The sequence below is a fragment of the Anguilla rostrata genome, chromosome 6, assembly GCF_018555375.3.
Source record: "Anguilla rostrata isolate EN2019 chromosome 6, ASM1855537v3, whole genome shotgun sequence".
Taxonomy (NCBI): Eukaryota; Metazoa; Chordata; class Actinopteri; order Anguilliformes; family Anguillidae; genus Anguilla; species Anguilla rostrata.
In genome coordinates this window covers 41,720,939-41,737,335 of record NC_057938.1, presented here as the reverse complement: position 1 = coordinate 41,737,335, position 16,397 = coordinate 41,720,939, and positions in this window count along the sequence as shown.

Below are 16,397 nucleotides of genomic sequence, written 5' to 3'. Positions count from 1 at the left end.
CTTTGAAGGTTAAGAAAGCTGATGCACACGAAGACACACTCACACACACAAACACACATATACACACATATACAGTGAAATACAAGTGCTGGCACAATGACACATTTTTTTTTGTCCTCCAGCACACTAGATTTGAAATAAAGCAATGATAATGAGGTTAAAATTCAGTGTACCAGTGAGGTTATTTACATCCATGCAGGGTACTCCTTGCAGGAATTACAGCCCTTTTCACGCTCAGCTTTGTACATAGCCCCCCCCCATTTGTTTGTGTCACTGTCCCAATTCTTTTGAATTTAAGTATATACAGTTACATATATACAGAGTGCTGTGTGCGGAGAGTGCCGTGCTGGTGCTGGTGCTGGTGCTGTGTATCATGCTAAGCAGCGTCTCTGACATTGCCTGACAGCAGAAGGCTGGCGTGCGATGCCATCATTCATCCTTATTGCGCCGGGCAGAGAGGCCCTTTCAGCTCGGGCAGGGCGCCGTGAAGTGAATCCTAATCAACGGGCGGTGCGTGCGCCGGGCCGGCCGGAGTCAGCACGGCGGGGGTGACTCATGGGCAGCTATTTTTGGAGCCGGCGGAAGGGGCCGGTGAGGGGGGCGGGGGCGGGGGCGGGGGCGGGTTTACCTGAATCCCGATGGAGGAGCGCGGGGTCTTCAGGTACTCCTCGGCCTTGGACACCAGCACCGCCTTGTCGCACGTCTGCACCGAGGTGTGGCTGCCGGTGGAGGTGAGCCGCCGGCCCGCCGCCGCCTCCATGGCGATGGTGGCCGCCTGCGCGCTGTCCAGGCTGTCGGTGGAGTTGTAGAGGGTCCGGCCAAGCCCGTCCTGCGCCCACAGGAGGCCGCCCCGCGGGTGGCGCCCGTCGTGGTAGGCGTCCTGCGTGGACTCTGTGCTGCTCTGGGCCGTCACCGATATGAGGGGCTTGGAGGCGGTGCGGGGCGGGACGGGGGGAGGAGTCTTCTTGTAACTAGGCGTGTATGTCACAGCTGTGAACAGGCCAAGGGGAAAAGAGATGACCAATTAACAGGGAGGACACAGGGGAGATCCACTACTGTCAGACTTGTACATTAACCTTGAGGCAGTGGCCATTCTGGAAAAATATACATGGGATGGCAAGGTGAAATTTAGGGGTAGCATGACAGATGTAATATTTTGTTGGACAACAAGTGATAGAAATATATTTAGAACTTTTTCCAGTGATAAAATGGTTGTTATTTATACAAGCCAAGAAAATGAAAAAGGCACACTAAGGCAATACAGTCAACAATAAATATTCCACCACACAACCGCACATCCATGTCGTGTCTAGGTTTGGTCTGAGCCTTACCGGATATATCACGTTTATATCATGGTCTGGATTAATGCATTACATTACATTTTTTTGGCAGACGTTTTTATCCAAAGCGACGTACAACAAGTGCATAGCGAAGGCAATACAGTCAACAATAAATATTCCACCACACAACCACACATCATGTCGTGTCAAACGTACAATAAGTGCATACCGAAGGTCACTGGAACAACTACAATACACAGGTCCGATAAGGTACAATACTCATTATGTAACAGTTATCCATAGCCATGAACACATTAAGTCCACTTCACACAGTAAGCATAGCCCAAGGTCAGAAAGTTATGGCAAGTCAAACTAGGAAGCATGACGATGAGCTGCAACATCACGATAATAAGTGCTGGATGGAGATACAAGTGCAACATGAAGTGCTACAGGAACAAATTAGAAAATTAGAAGGATTCAAGTGATAAGTGATAAAATCAATCTTAGATTGGGAGTGCCCTGCAAAGCAGTGATAGTTAGTCTGGATACAGTCTGAAGAGATGGCGAACGGCGAACGATGGGCAATGGTGTGAGTGGTTCGTAGAGGTACGGGGAATACTCGGGGGGAATACTCAATTCTGATTGGCCGAAAATTGTGCGTTGAAAAAAGTTATTTAATGCTACAGACATAGACACGTTACAGTCACAAAAGAATTGAAAGAAGAAGAAGAAGAAGAAGAAGTCAAAATCACAGCTTGTCCCTCCCAAGATAATCCTAACAATGCGCCTAGAACAAAGTTAAAAAAAAACACAACAGACAGCAGAATATTCCTAAAAGCCAGGGATGAAATGTACTGTAGAACGCCAGACGTAGATGACTACCCCCCAGTTCATTGTGCCTCATACCATGCTTGCTGGCCTAGCCCTTTAAAGTTTCCTAGAGGACCAAAACAGGCCAAATGGTGAATTAGAGGTCAACAAGTCAAACGGACAGATCACCATTCTAAATTCATGTGCTGGTTACTTTTGATACTACATTATATCAGCTTGTGATTGCAGAAGCTGAAACGTATGACTAAGAACACTTGTTTTACATTGAATATCCTAGTCACATCAACACTCAGCTAGCTAAGCAGTCTGGGGAATATATGTGCCATTATGGAGACGGAGTGTGGCACAGTGGGTAAGGAACTGTGCTTGTAACCGAAAGGTCGCAGGTTCGATTCCCGGGTAAGGACACTACCGTTGTACCCTTGAGCAAGGTACTTAACCTGCATTGCTTCAGTATATATCCAGCTGTATAAATGGATACAATGTAAAATGCTATGTAAAAAAAGTTGTGTAAGTCGCTCTGGATAAGAGCGTCTGCTAAATGCCTGTAATGTAATGTAATTCAATTCTGTGTCTGGTGTACATGCACCTTTTAGAGAGCAGTACCAAAAGATTTAAGAGGCTTTTAAGCTGTACCCTTACAAAAGGCTTACTTCTTGAAACTTTTTGTAGTTGGCAAATTGTTTTCAATTGACTATAATGTTATAAATACAGTAAAATTTACATTTTTACAAACCCTACTTTAGTTTTTACTTAATTTGCACATTATTATGATATCAAACACAAGATAATCCTTGGTTTTGCTAAAAAGCAGTGACCATACATGTGATCTAGTATACATCTAGTAATCAGCCAGTTTATACCAGACTGAAGGAATGTCTGTTCTGTCCAATGCACATGCACTGTACATATGTATATTTGTGCATACATGCTTATATTTAACAAGCTATGCCTGAAGTACACATTTTCCCAAAGGCTTGCACAAATACACCTATATTTTACTGCTAGCATGCATTCTACATGGATTTTCATGTTATTTCTGTGATGTTCATTCCTATAATTACCCCGGAAGGTAATACAACATGGTAATACGGTATGAGTGAGTGAGTGAATGGTGAGTGAATGGTGTGTGTGCCCTGCAATTGATTGCCGGCCTGTCCAGGGTGTGTTCCTGCCTCTTGTCTAATGCATGCTAGGATGAGCACCAGTGCACCCCGTGACCCTGGCCAGGAATAAGCAGGTATTGGTAAAGGATGGATGGATGGATAGATAGAACATGGTAATACACTGGATTTGAGAAAACTGAAATGGTGATAAGACACTTGCTGCACAAAATTTTCCTGTAACTATTTTTAGAAAGAAGGGAATGAGTCAGTGGAGAGAGAGAGAGAGACTCAAACTCAACTCCATGACTCAGCACTGTGGTAAATTTAGAACTGACCACAAAGACAGGCCAGGGACAGATGCAGTTCTTATTCATTCTTTTTTTTACAGTCATATGTTCATTCACTCCTTTTTGTCTTTCTATCCACTCTTCACCAGAGCCACAAGCATCAACTGGCTGAGGGCTAAACTGGTTCTGACACTGTCCAGGTTTGAAACCGCAAGAGTAATTTCAACCCACAGATGGGGGACACCATACAGCCAAAAAGGTGTGCAAAAATTCTCATAGAAAGACATATTAATGCTATGTAAATGAAAGTAGTCATGTTTAGTACTTGTGTCCTTTGCACACAATGACTGTTTGAAGTCTGTGACTCATTGACATCACCAGGTGCTGAGTATCTTCTCTGGTGATGCTCTGCCAGGTCTGTGCTACAGCCATCTTCTGTCTGTCTGTTTCGAGGACTAGTTGCCTTAAGTTTTCTATTTCGCATATGAAACACATGTTCATTTGGATTTAAAATGGGTGAATGACTTGGCTAGTCAAGGATTTTCCAGTTTTTGGCTTAGAAAAACGTATTTTTTACTTTTAAGCAGTATGTTGGGGATCATTTTCTTGCTGTGGGCTTGAAGCACTGTCCAATGAGTTGGAGGCATTTTCTTGAACTTGAGCAGATAAGACGCTTCTGTACACTTGCAAATTCATTCTGCTGCTGCTGTCAGCAGTTATATCATCAATGAAGACAAGTGATCCATGCCAAAACCATAACACCCCCACCATGTTTCCCAGATGAGGGGTGATGCTTTCGATCTTAGGCAGTTCCTTTTGGCCTCCACACTTTGCTCTTGCCATCACACTGCTATGTCAATTTTGGTCCCATCTGTCCACAAGACCTTTGTCCAGAACTCTGCAGGCACTTTTAAGTACTTTTAGGTACTTAACAAAACTTTTGCCTATGTGTAAAAAGTGATGTAAATCTACATGGTAAAATACCCTTTAATAAAAGCTGAGAATGTGCACTTCAGCATAAATGTAAAATAGTAGAAAAAAATCAAGAAAAAATATGTCAATTTCAGTTTTATATTATATTAAATTACACTTATCACATGTTGCATTTTTAATGCAAAAAGAGAAATTGTTGCAAACTTATGCATTAATCATTGAACTTTGTTTATAAATGCTGTGTTTCCATAGCTGGTGCCAGTATTATATCTGCAACATGAAAAGTTATTAGTAGCTGTAGTCTTTATTGAAAATAATAAGATTATAAAACTACTAACGATTAAAGACAGTTCTTACAATTGCTTCCTTGTTTTCATTATGTTTTCTACATTTCTGATGAACTGATCACCTATAACTACTCACTTTTTGAGACCTCAGTTGGTCATTTTTCTTCAATCCTCATTATTAAAAGAATCTATAAAATATGAAAAAATATATAATTCCAAATTATAATTACAAGGAAATACATTTAAATGATCTTTCAATAAATACGATTTTTTATGTTACACTGGTTCTCTCAGGGGGGGAAAAAGAAGTTATTTTTGAGTTGGTCAAACATCTGCTTTTTTGAATCTCTAGACCTCTGGCTGTCAAAAACATATTGAACACTGAACATTGACATATCAGAAAGAAAACTGAGGTGAAAACCTTTGAATATGCTCTTGTGTTTGATCATAATACTCATAACATTAATATTTTTGTTCTTTGCTTTCAGTCATATACTTACTCTTATTATTCCCGAGTCATTTTTGTGCTTTGATAGAGAACAAGAATTGGGGAGTTTATTTTCTCAAAAGCTGTGACTTATGGTCTTCTTGCCCTCTAGACATAAAATGCTTTCACTGCAGAGTGAAAGACTGAGAGACATGTCCACCACAGCCAAAACAATGAATACCCAGATTTATTTTCCCATGTATTGATTTCCAAGAGAGTCGTGTGAATTTTAATTCCAGGCATGAAGTGGAGAAAGCCAATTCTTTGTGAATTAGCATTGAGAGTTATTTTCATTTATTTCATTTATTTTAAAGAAATAGTGGCTTGACAGAAATTGGAAATTGATTTCAAGGCGTCAATTTCCACTGTTTAGCTTCATTACCATGTATTACAGCTGGGCAAAACAGTGGCAGCACGTCTGAATGAGGCTAAGCTACTCTTGAGTATTACAGAGCTGAAGACTTTCTGTGGCATCAGTCACACCTGCTTACTACGCATTTACCACTTCAGAGACCACAAAGTTATACACCACAGAAGCATACTGGGTTTCCTTTTACTCATACTTCACTGGAGAAAATTCAGTTATCTGCATGGCTAGAACAAAGGCTCAGGTTGCTAGCGTATCTTTCTTTGTGCTAAACTTAAATGAGATGAGGGTAATTGAGGAATTGCAGACTATGTAAATAAGATTTTAGACAATAGACATTAACTGGCCCCCCGATAGCGTTTTGTTAAGAATAGCTCACCCTGATTCAGAGGCAGCACAGATGTCAATAAAGATATGTTAATTGCAATATTATTTACAAGCCAACTTGCCCTTAAAAAAAACTGTATCACCATTTCATAAGACTATTCTTTGAATAAAATAAATAAATAAAATCAGGCAACATGGTCGAGGCGAGCAAGTGTTATGTGTACATGACAACTCTAATGACCTGCTGAACCAACAACGTTTTCACATGGAAAAACTGACTACTACAGAGGCAAGCCACTATATTTACATTCACGTGACGTACGCCCTTTACAAAACTCTCGGTTGAGGAAAATACGACTTAATGTGTACAGCCTTAACATATATGGAAGATTTACTCGATGCACGCTTGCGTGTCCGATGAACCACTTTTCCTTGAGGTCATGGTCAAATTCCCATTTATTTACTAGTATTGATTTTCTTAGGAGACATCGTCACCCTGGAAAACTAACATCACTTACATCTGACAAATGATCCATTTACTGCATATTTAACCAAAGCAATTCATGTTAAGTACCCTGCTCAAGGGTACAAGTGTGGCCACAGGTCAGGTTTCACTTCTGGACATTTATCCACATCCCAATCACCTAGCTCGGGAGTGCCCAATCTGTTCTGAAAGAGGCCTGTGTGGCTAGCAGAGTACTAATGAAACAACTAATCACAGCTAAAGGAAACCTGATCTTAAATCCTATAGTTCTCATGTTATACTACAGGTGTGCGTTCTGTCAACTACATGATACAGTTAACATAAGCAAAAAATAATAATAATTCATGAATTAATCGACCAACCTTGAAAACTCCTACATTTTTGACAGTTCTGTCATTGATCCGAGCCTGGTTTACACGACGGTGTGGGCGTTCCATTGATATGCAAATGAGATAAATATGTCACGCATAAGCAAACACACATGGCTGTGGTTGCTAGGTTGCACACTGTACTTCTCTGCAGCTGATTTGGCTAATTATCATGGTGGAAAGCCGTGCCGGTAATATTTATATGGTGAGGTCATGTATTCATGAACCGGAGAAGCCTGATCAACCACAAGGTGACGTCGTTGTGGAAGATACCTTGCTGATAGCTACGCAGGCTGACTGAATATCAGCGAACCCCACGGTTTATGCACGGGTCGGGTCACAAAAAATAGCATTCTGATTAATCACGGACGAGTGGAGGATGGGTGAGGAGGAAATTTGTGGGGTAGGACATTGCGAAAGGCCTCCAAAAGAAAATTAGTTTTTTTTCTGGTACAAAAAAGCATGACTATTTACAATACTGGAAAATGATAACACTCAGGGGGCCTATTAACCTAAGGGGGTGTTTAGCCTCATCTTAACCTATATACATTAGCATATATTATACATTATATGAAATATATTATTACCACTTTGAAGCTTAATTTGTTGTTAATTTGTTGTCTGGCATGTATTACCAGTTACCAGTGTTGGGGAGTAGCAGATCTACATGTAAAGGAGCTACTAGCTTAACTGTATGTACAGGCATAGGCATAGATACGGTAGGTCCGCACAAGCGTCTCGGGTTTGCAAGTGGAACATTGTCTGCGCTCTCTGGCGAGGTCCGGTAAAATCAATGCGTGCAGGGAACGCTCTCTGCCCAGATTCTCTTCCCTCAGCACAGCAGAAGAGAACAGTCCTTCAACGAAATGACGTCATGGATGAGGAGTCGGAGTCTGCAGTACCATAGTAGTAGGCCTACCACTAATCGTTCTTGGATCCAGACGATGAAGTTAATTGGCTGCTAAGTTACTTACTAGGCCCAATGAAAAGCATTTTTGTTAGCATTTTTATAAATGAGTCATTTGTAAAATGTGTCTTTCGGAGAGTGTGACTCTCAGGGCAATTAAGGCAAAGGAATGGACTGTTTTAGGTTTTAGCCGGTTAATTTATGATTTATGTGGCATTATATTCAAAAAATCATGAATGAACAAGTGTCAGAAATGTGTCTGGTAAGATAAAATTAGGTTAATCTTCATTAAAACTGAACAACACAAATTCATTAGAATTCATCTTGAACATTTCTCCCCTAAATTCAACTTGAAAAAACATGTAGCTAAATGAACTGTGAACTTTTGGATGAATTTTTAAGTTATTGAGAGCATAAAAACAGTAGCAAGGTGACCCCATCATGTTTTTTTCATGAAGTAGCTTCAATATAGGACTAGTTAACTACATTTTAACAACTAGCTTTAGTTTAGTTAGTAACTACTCTTCTCTTATTGGTGGTTGTGCTGTACAGGGTCTCCTCACTATAGTTACATTCCAAACGTAAGTAACGTAAAGATGTTGTATAAAATGAAGTATAGAGGGGAATTTTCTCCCATAAGAGTTCATGTAAATGAAAGGGATTTCATTCCAAGGTGTAGTTCTATATCCTCTTGTGGGGAGGGGGGATAACAATGCATTTAATATGAGAAGAATCAATGGGGAAAAGGAGAGATTGGGTGAAGTCAGCTAAATTGGACTACTTTTTGGCAAATCGTCTAGAACACTGTCAAAACAGCTACGCACATATTGCACAACTTCCACAATGTTTTTCTTTTCATTAAAGGAACATTCCACAGCAAAACAACATTAACCTCATTTGACAGATCCAGGTGCGACTGATTACTGCAAGTCTCTCTTAGTGGCCAGCCAAAGCAATGTCTGCACCGGAAATAACAGTAGTGGCAGGAGTGAATTTGTTCATTTTGAAACTACAATGAGCGGCTAATTTGAATTTGGAGATACCTTTCCCCAACATCCCATACCATACGTAGGGGGTGTTGTCTGAGGCAGGGTAGCTGCTGTTCCAACTGTAAAATTCATTCACTTTCAAGCTAACTAGCGTAGTGAATTTTGCAGATGATTCACTGTATGACCTTGTAAGAGATTTTCCTGGAATCAGATATCGAAGGCTACTACTTTGAGCCCGACTATATGTCCAAATGGCCAAGGACGTGAGATGAAGACATGAGGGGGCAGCTCTTCATGTTACTGCCAGAGCCGAATATGCAACTGATCTGGGGCCACCTCAGGTAAACGATGACTGGTGGTGAAGGTGCAGTAACCCTCACGACATATAGACAGCTGGCTGAGGGCTCATTTTAATCAAGAGCAGCAACTTTTCTGCAAAAGGAAAACCCAAGGTGGCATTTCAAGTCTCCTCTATAATTTTGTATTGAAAGCATGTAATATAAAATAAATTAAGTCCTAGAGTTATAGTGTCAGATGTCCCCCTCCAAGAAAACCCCACCGTGATCAGGTAAAATGGGCCAATTGTTCTACGGAAATGGGCTCATGCAGAGTTGTTGTTGATACTGCTTCGAGGTAGTGCCATAGCTGTCAGTAAGCCCAAAGATGTATCATTGCAAATGCATAGGTTTTGGTCAACCTTAGCTTTACTTAATCACGGTATTCAATCAAGACCTTGATGAGTTGAATCAGATGTTTTAGTGGTGGGCTAAAACAAAAACTTGCACCCACATCAGGCATTTTCAGATAGGATTGGACCTTGACCTAGCACCATTTAACTGTATATTTTAATTTGCAAGTGTCTATGAAAACACGCTAAAGTGGAATTTCACAGTAAACCATTCATGGTTGAATTTTGGTAGATATTTTTGCATCGTAATCTTATTTTGCTAACTTATTGTGTGTTAATGTGTAATCCCCATGTATTTTCCCTAACAGGCTTAACGAGTTTACAGCCGATCCTAGGATTTCACATTAGCGGCTTCTGAGTGTTTACTTCCCACCTCTAGGGTTACTATTGCTCTTAACTCCGATGTATGCGTTTGTCTTCTTGTGGAAAGTCGCTCTGGATAACAGTGTCTGCCAAATCCCAGTAATGTAAGGTAATGTAACTATCATTCCTTTTTCAAATGATAATTCATGGTACCCCTTATGCAGGGCTCACTCCGATCACAATTTTAGATATCGCTCGTTCTAAAGAGCCTGCATTTGGCCGCGTTACATGAGCGCAAGAGGAAAGCTGCCAACTGCCACTCAAACCTGCCTCTGTCTGGAAAGGAAAGAATATGGTGTTCTGAGTGGTATGGGGTCACTGCCATTTTAGGTTAATGTGCTTTTACTCAAGCTACCATGCCAGCTGGTTAAAAATGGAATCAGTCTACAATCTAAGGCTGGGGTGACAGCACAGCTTTTATATGGTGAAATTCTGCATTTCCCTATGCCAGCGATGCCAGTCATCCGCCAAAGTGCAAGAAGAGACAAAGTGTACTCTACGGTCTAGCTGAGCTGCACAGTCTCAATGGCAGAGGAGTGCACTTCTTGTATAGCTGTTGCAGTCAGAATGGCTGAATGCAGACTCCAGGCACCCGGTTCAGATGTCTGGATAGCATTTGAGAACTTAGATTTGGTTATATTGGTTGAGTGGTAGGCTACTTTCTCATCAATAATATTGACTGGGACACTGTCACCTATTGGTTTTGCCCATTTAAGTGTGAAATTATCTGATGGACGGGAATAGAATAGTGAATGGAACTGTTGCCTCGCAGCAAGAAAGTACCGAGTTCAAATCCCAACCGAGGGCCTTTCTGTGTGGAGGTTATATGTTCTCCCCATGTCTGTATGAGATTCTACCTGGTACGCCTTTTTCCTCCCACAGTCTACAGACATGAAGTAGGTAACTGTAGACTCTAAATCTTTCATAGGTAAGAATATGTGAGTGAATGCCCTGTGAAGGATTGGCCCATCCACGGTATATTTCTGCCTTTCACCCACTGCATGCTGGGATAGGCTCCAGCAACCCCCGTGACCCTGACCAGGAATGAATGGTTTAGAACATGGAGGAATGGATGGATATCCGATGGACAACCTTTATTTTGAAACTCATTACATAGCTGCAGATTTATTATAAATGAGTATTTTATTTATTTACTTTGTAACCAATGTATATGCTTAAATACAATTGAAATATTTTTAATATTTCATATAAATTTTCCTGTGTGCAGGCATGGCAAACCTTACAGGCTTATATATTTTTAAGTAATAAATAAATGTCAAATATTTAAATATCTAATGAGAAGCATTTTTCTACTCGTCATTACATAAAAATGTACTCTGTGTTATGGAATATGTTGGCATTGTAGTGAACTGGCTTCCGCACTGCATTATCATGTTTGAATCTTAATTGCAACTTTAGAATGGAAGCAGTTTCGGGTTACTTTGTGGTTCTGTACAAGCGGTTCAGTTTGGGTGTGTCAGGTGTGACATTCTACGACGCCAGTCTTGGGTTCGGTTGTGCTTTTTCTGCAGGGGGGTGAGGGTTTTTTTTAAATAAATAAAAAACAGCCAGACAATTACCAACCACTGTACACTCCGTGCCCACTGCCTGTCTTTTGTGTTTCAGATGAGGAGACAGACAACACGTGTACCTGGAGGCTGCTGCTGTGTCCGGTCTATGCTGCAGGAAGTGGGAAGGCGAAACTGGATTCCTGAAAAGAGTGGGCGACATTCGTTAGCACAAGCAGGCCTCTGACGCAAGTCTCCAGCCCGCCAGCATCTCTCCCAAAAATTCAGACTAAACTGGATCGCTCCAGCAACAAAAAAATGCAAATAGCTTCAAAGTGACACATATTTTTTTTGTCTCCAATTTGCCAAGACGTTTTTTTTTTTTTTTTTTTTACCCCGCAAACAGCCAACAGACAAAGCGACACACACAGAATACCACGAGTTCTCTGCTTTCTTCTGCTGTGATTTTCAGCAGTCAGAAGTCTCTTCTGCATGTCTGGTCCGTAACATTTGTATCACGTTGCAACACCATCACAGAGTCGTTAAAGAAAACAAGAAAATGGTTTGAAGTGGTACTGCGTGTGATCTGACAGTCAGAACATGACAGGATGCACAGCAGGAAAAGCAAGCCAGTGCAACTTAAACAGACACCAGTACCCCCACGTCATTTTTCTCCCTTGCAAAAACAAACAGAGCCGATACGAGCGATCATCATGTACATAGCAAGTAATCCCGTTCCAGCTGGGGCCACAGTTATGACACATTCCATGTCCTAATCGTTGACACTGCAAGCAAACAGACACACAACAGGCATCCAGCCATAAAAAAAATGTATGGATGGTCGAGCAAATCAATGTGCAGGATGAAAATATGTCATACATATCTAACAAAGTAAAGAATGCAAGGATTAAGGAATTTAAAAATAAATCAATTTGAGGTAAGCATAAGGATAAAATAACGCATGGCACAGATGCATTTATAGATTATAGATTTATTTATGGATGAATTATTACTTTTATAATTCAAGTAAGTGCATGACTATTTGAAAAATGTTTAAGGGTGAGGTTTACCCATTAAAACATTTCTTGTGTTCACTAACTGTTAAGCAATGGGGTGATGATTAATCCATTCATCCATTCCCCAGTCTACTGACCCCACCACTGTAAAGCACTGGCAGAGCCTACATACTACAATGTTAACGTAGAATTTATTGTGTTTTCATCTGATTGAGAAAGATTCTGATTGGAAGTGTCATTCCACCTTATAAAAAAAAATGTACGTCAAACTAAAGTCATTCTGATTTTAATATAATGCAAAAACCGCACTGCAATTTCCACAGGCAATGCAATGTTATCTTTTAGGTTCGCTTTATTGTATATCGCTAAGGATATGCAAATACCAGTCCTCTGATATGTTTTGAATGGGGCAATAAGGCTCAGGAGGTAAGAGCGATTGTCTGGCAGTCGGAGGGTTGCCGGTTCAAAACCCCGGCCTGGGCGTGTTGAAGTGTCCTTGAGCAAGACACCTAACCCCTAACTGCTCTGGCGAATGAGAGGCATCAATTGTAAAGCTCTTTGGATAAAAGCGCTATATAAACGCAGTCCATTTACCATTTTGGTTGTTGCAGTCTTACCTCTAAAACAGGTTTAGTTGTTTCAGAGGAAAAATTTAAGTATCGTGATTTTTTTTCTCTCTCATAATAAGTAGATTGGATTAGAAATTGAGATTCTGACTGTGTGTGATTATTTTAAGATGAGACACTTCTCCAGGGCCGTCATGTCTTAATTCTTTATTTCTCTGGTTTATGCAGAGATATTTTTAACTGGCATTCCAGCCTGGCCCTGTTTGTTCATATGAACCCTGACTTTTGCCTTCACGTCAAACGCTTCAGAAGTCACGGCGTCACCATGGCAACGGTTCTGAGTGACGGCTCGGCTCCATTAACCGCGCCGCGGGGGCGGTGACTGCGGCGAGCCTGTTCGGACTTTGAATGGCACCTCCAAGCAGGGGCGGCTTTTCTGTGTCAGGGAGAAGGACTACGGCAGCCGCTCGAACCGTGACGTCCTGGACGATTGGCCAGCGATGCATGTATGATGGATTCAGTGCCGTTGACAGCAAAATTCTGCAGTGCCTTCCCAAGTGAAGGGGGGAACTGAGGACACTGGAATATGTGCACAGTAAGTGTACTCTCAACTTTCATGAATGGCGAAGAGATTGTGATCAACGAAGCTTTGCTTTAGAGCAAAGGAAAAGCTGTATCAAAATGTCTTCACAGAGATGCCAAGCTCAGTAATAGTTAAATAGTTAACCTCACAGTTAATTTTGTATTATACCATTTAAATGGTATTTCGCATTACCAGGGTCTTCATCATTATGCAGAATGTTAATAGATTATAAAGACTTAGTTAGGGCTGAAATGGTAAACAAATTATTGATAGCATGCATGTGCAATGTTCACGCAGATCCATAATGCATAATTATGGGGTACACCAGGAGAACACATCACATTGTTCAGAGATACAATGCCAATATGTATGCCAAAAACAGCAGACACCTTCATACTGTAAAAGGTTGTTTTTGAGTCCATCAATAGAATAGCATGAATATGTTCTTTTGTTTTTGGCAGTGAAACACTGAATGACTAAAGTGGAAAAAATATGCTTATTAGTCGTTTTGCACAAAGGCACATTGTTAATGTCAATGGCATTGCATTTTGTTATTCAAATTCTATCAGTAAAGCATAGTAATCATGACATATAGCCCTGACGGTTCATCAGCTCTCTAGCACAATTTAATATATTCTGACTTCATTCCAAAATTTTGTGCTTTCAGCTTGAAAGTTAGGACAGTCCCTTGCTGCAATCAAGAATAATTTTTACACTGTTTACAATTAGAAATGTGTCATCTGCATCAAAAAGACTAATTCCACAAAGTAGTAAAAGTCATTAATTTTGACAAAAGCAAATGGAGAAAATGTGATACGATCTCCTGGTGTATCCTATGACATGCACACTTTTCTGTTGTCATATCATAATCCTTCAAGCATTTTGGCATTCATGATCAAAAGTTTATCCTGATAGCGGGCATACAAATGAGACAAATGACAGACCACTACTCTAAATTCCCTCTGTTTTAAACAGATAATCCTTTCTCATCTGTAAAACTGCACAGACAAAAGCACTGGTATTCAAAAGGGATTTCTGTGTATGATACTAAGTGAAAAAGAGTGTGCTATTTTTTGGTGAATATGCATTCATTGTAATGTGTTCAATAGATTCTAAAATCAATGACACTGTTTGGTCCATAAAAAAAGTAGATTCCCTCTCTTTTTGCTTGGTTTTACTACTTTCTGAGCAGATTAAGACATTAGATTTTTTGTATTGGGTGCATTTAAAAATAAATAAATAAATAAATATAGACCTATATGCATTTAGACTTTGCTAAATTCTGAAAATCATATTTTCAGCTGAGCAACTAATTGCACTAATATATTCAGAATGGTTGAAAAAAGCCCTGACAGCCCATTGTTTTGGGCAGTGAAAGGAGAAATGACATGATAAACAGCTATTAGTACCTGTCAGTCAGCAGAGATGGTGGGGTGGATAAGGATATGAACAAAATTGGTTAGTACTGCGTTAACTATGAACACACCATATACAGGCATACATACATGCTAACATTCAAACACAATCACTTTGATTCTCTCTCTCTCTCTCTCTCTCTCTCTCTCTCACACACACACATACACAAACATGGAATTGGTGTCTCTATCCCCTGAAAATGCAAATTCTTCCGCATAAATTTAGGACCTAACTGTTTTTGTCACACTGGAATACATTCGCAAGTAATGAGACAGCGTAATAATCATTTAGTGCACAAAACTGTCAGGCGGTGTTCTGTTGTCTGACTGACACAATGCATTCTGGGAACAGTGTCACATGCTTTCTGTGTCCAAGCCCAGATGACAGGGCCACCACCTCAGGAATGACACAGCAACATGAGGATGAACCCACAGCCTTAAGATACCAAGGCAAACACTTGAATCATAAGGTGCTGCCAATGCTGTGAACATAAACAGCTTATCGTAACACATGGTAACACCTGACTGCCCAGAATACAGCCCGAAGCCTTTGACAGATGACACTGTTTCAGACTTCACTAAGCACTTAAAACATGAGTCAGTCAGCGAATTTAGTGACTGCGTAGACTACTTGGGATGAGACCCAAAGCCAGGAGTCTCGGTTATTGCAAGAAGCAGGGCAGCAGTAACAACTTAAACTCTCCCAAAGTTCTCACACAAACTGGGCTAATTTGTACACTCCACATTTACAAGTGGCAAGGTCACATGTATTACATATAACAAACTAAATTTATCTTGACATTTACAGTAGCACGGCAATTCGACAGCAAGTTAATTATTTATTTCAAAATTACATCGCGGAACCGGGCCTTCACATTTCCTTGCTAATGCCACCCTGCTTCGTTGCGCCTGCGATGCCTTTTGCATTTCACGTTCACACACCAGTAATTCATCGTGACACACCAAAGATAGTGGAGCACTGACAAGACAAATCACTCTGCAGGACACATGTGACAAGAGAAGGATCAGAGGGTTAAAGATGTGTTGTCTGAGAGGGGCCCGGTCATATAGACAAGGGTGGAGGCTTGAAGACAGGGACAGAACAACAGAATACATCTCTGAGGGAAGAACAGCGAGCTCAGCTGTTTAGAGCAAACAGAAATAAGAGCGGCACCAATCAAAGACATCCACATTAAAACCCAGCGTTGAAACATACTTACTTTAGGTCCCATGTTATGTAGGTACGTACAGTATGGATTCTATGAGCAATGGAAGGCACCGGTGCTTTATAAAGTTTAAAATACAACTCAAATGCCTTTGAAGTGTCCCCAGTTGATACTCTTGGTGAACAGATTTTTCGCAGATGAGGACAAAGGGATTCCAGACAGTGATGATGGGTGTATTATGAGGTGATATAATGCAATGTGCAAGTGAGGTAATGGATTAAGTCACAGAGCACACCCCCTCGGACTTCTCCAGTCCACTGGGTTTTTGCGGACTCTGAAGAGGCCATCCCTCTCTATCAACAAGCAGGTCATTCTTCTTTCAAGTCCAACACGGAGCATGCTACCACAGATTCTACTGGCAAACCAGCTGGAGAGCTCC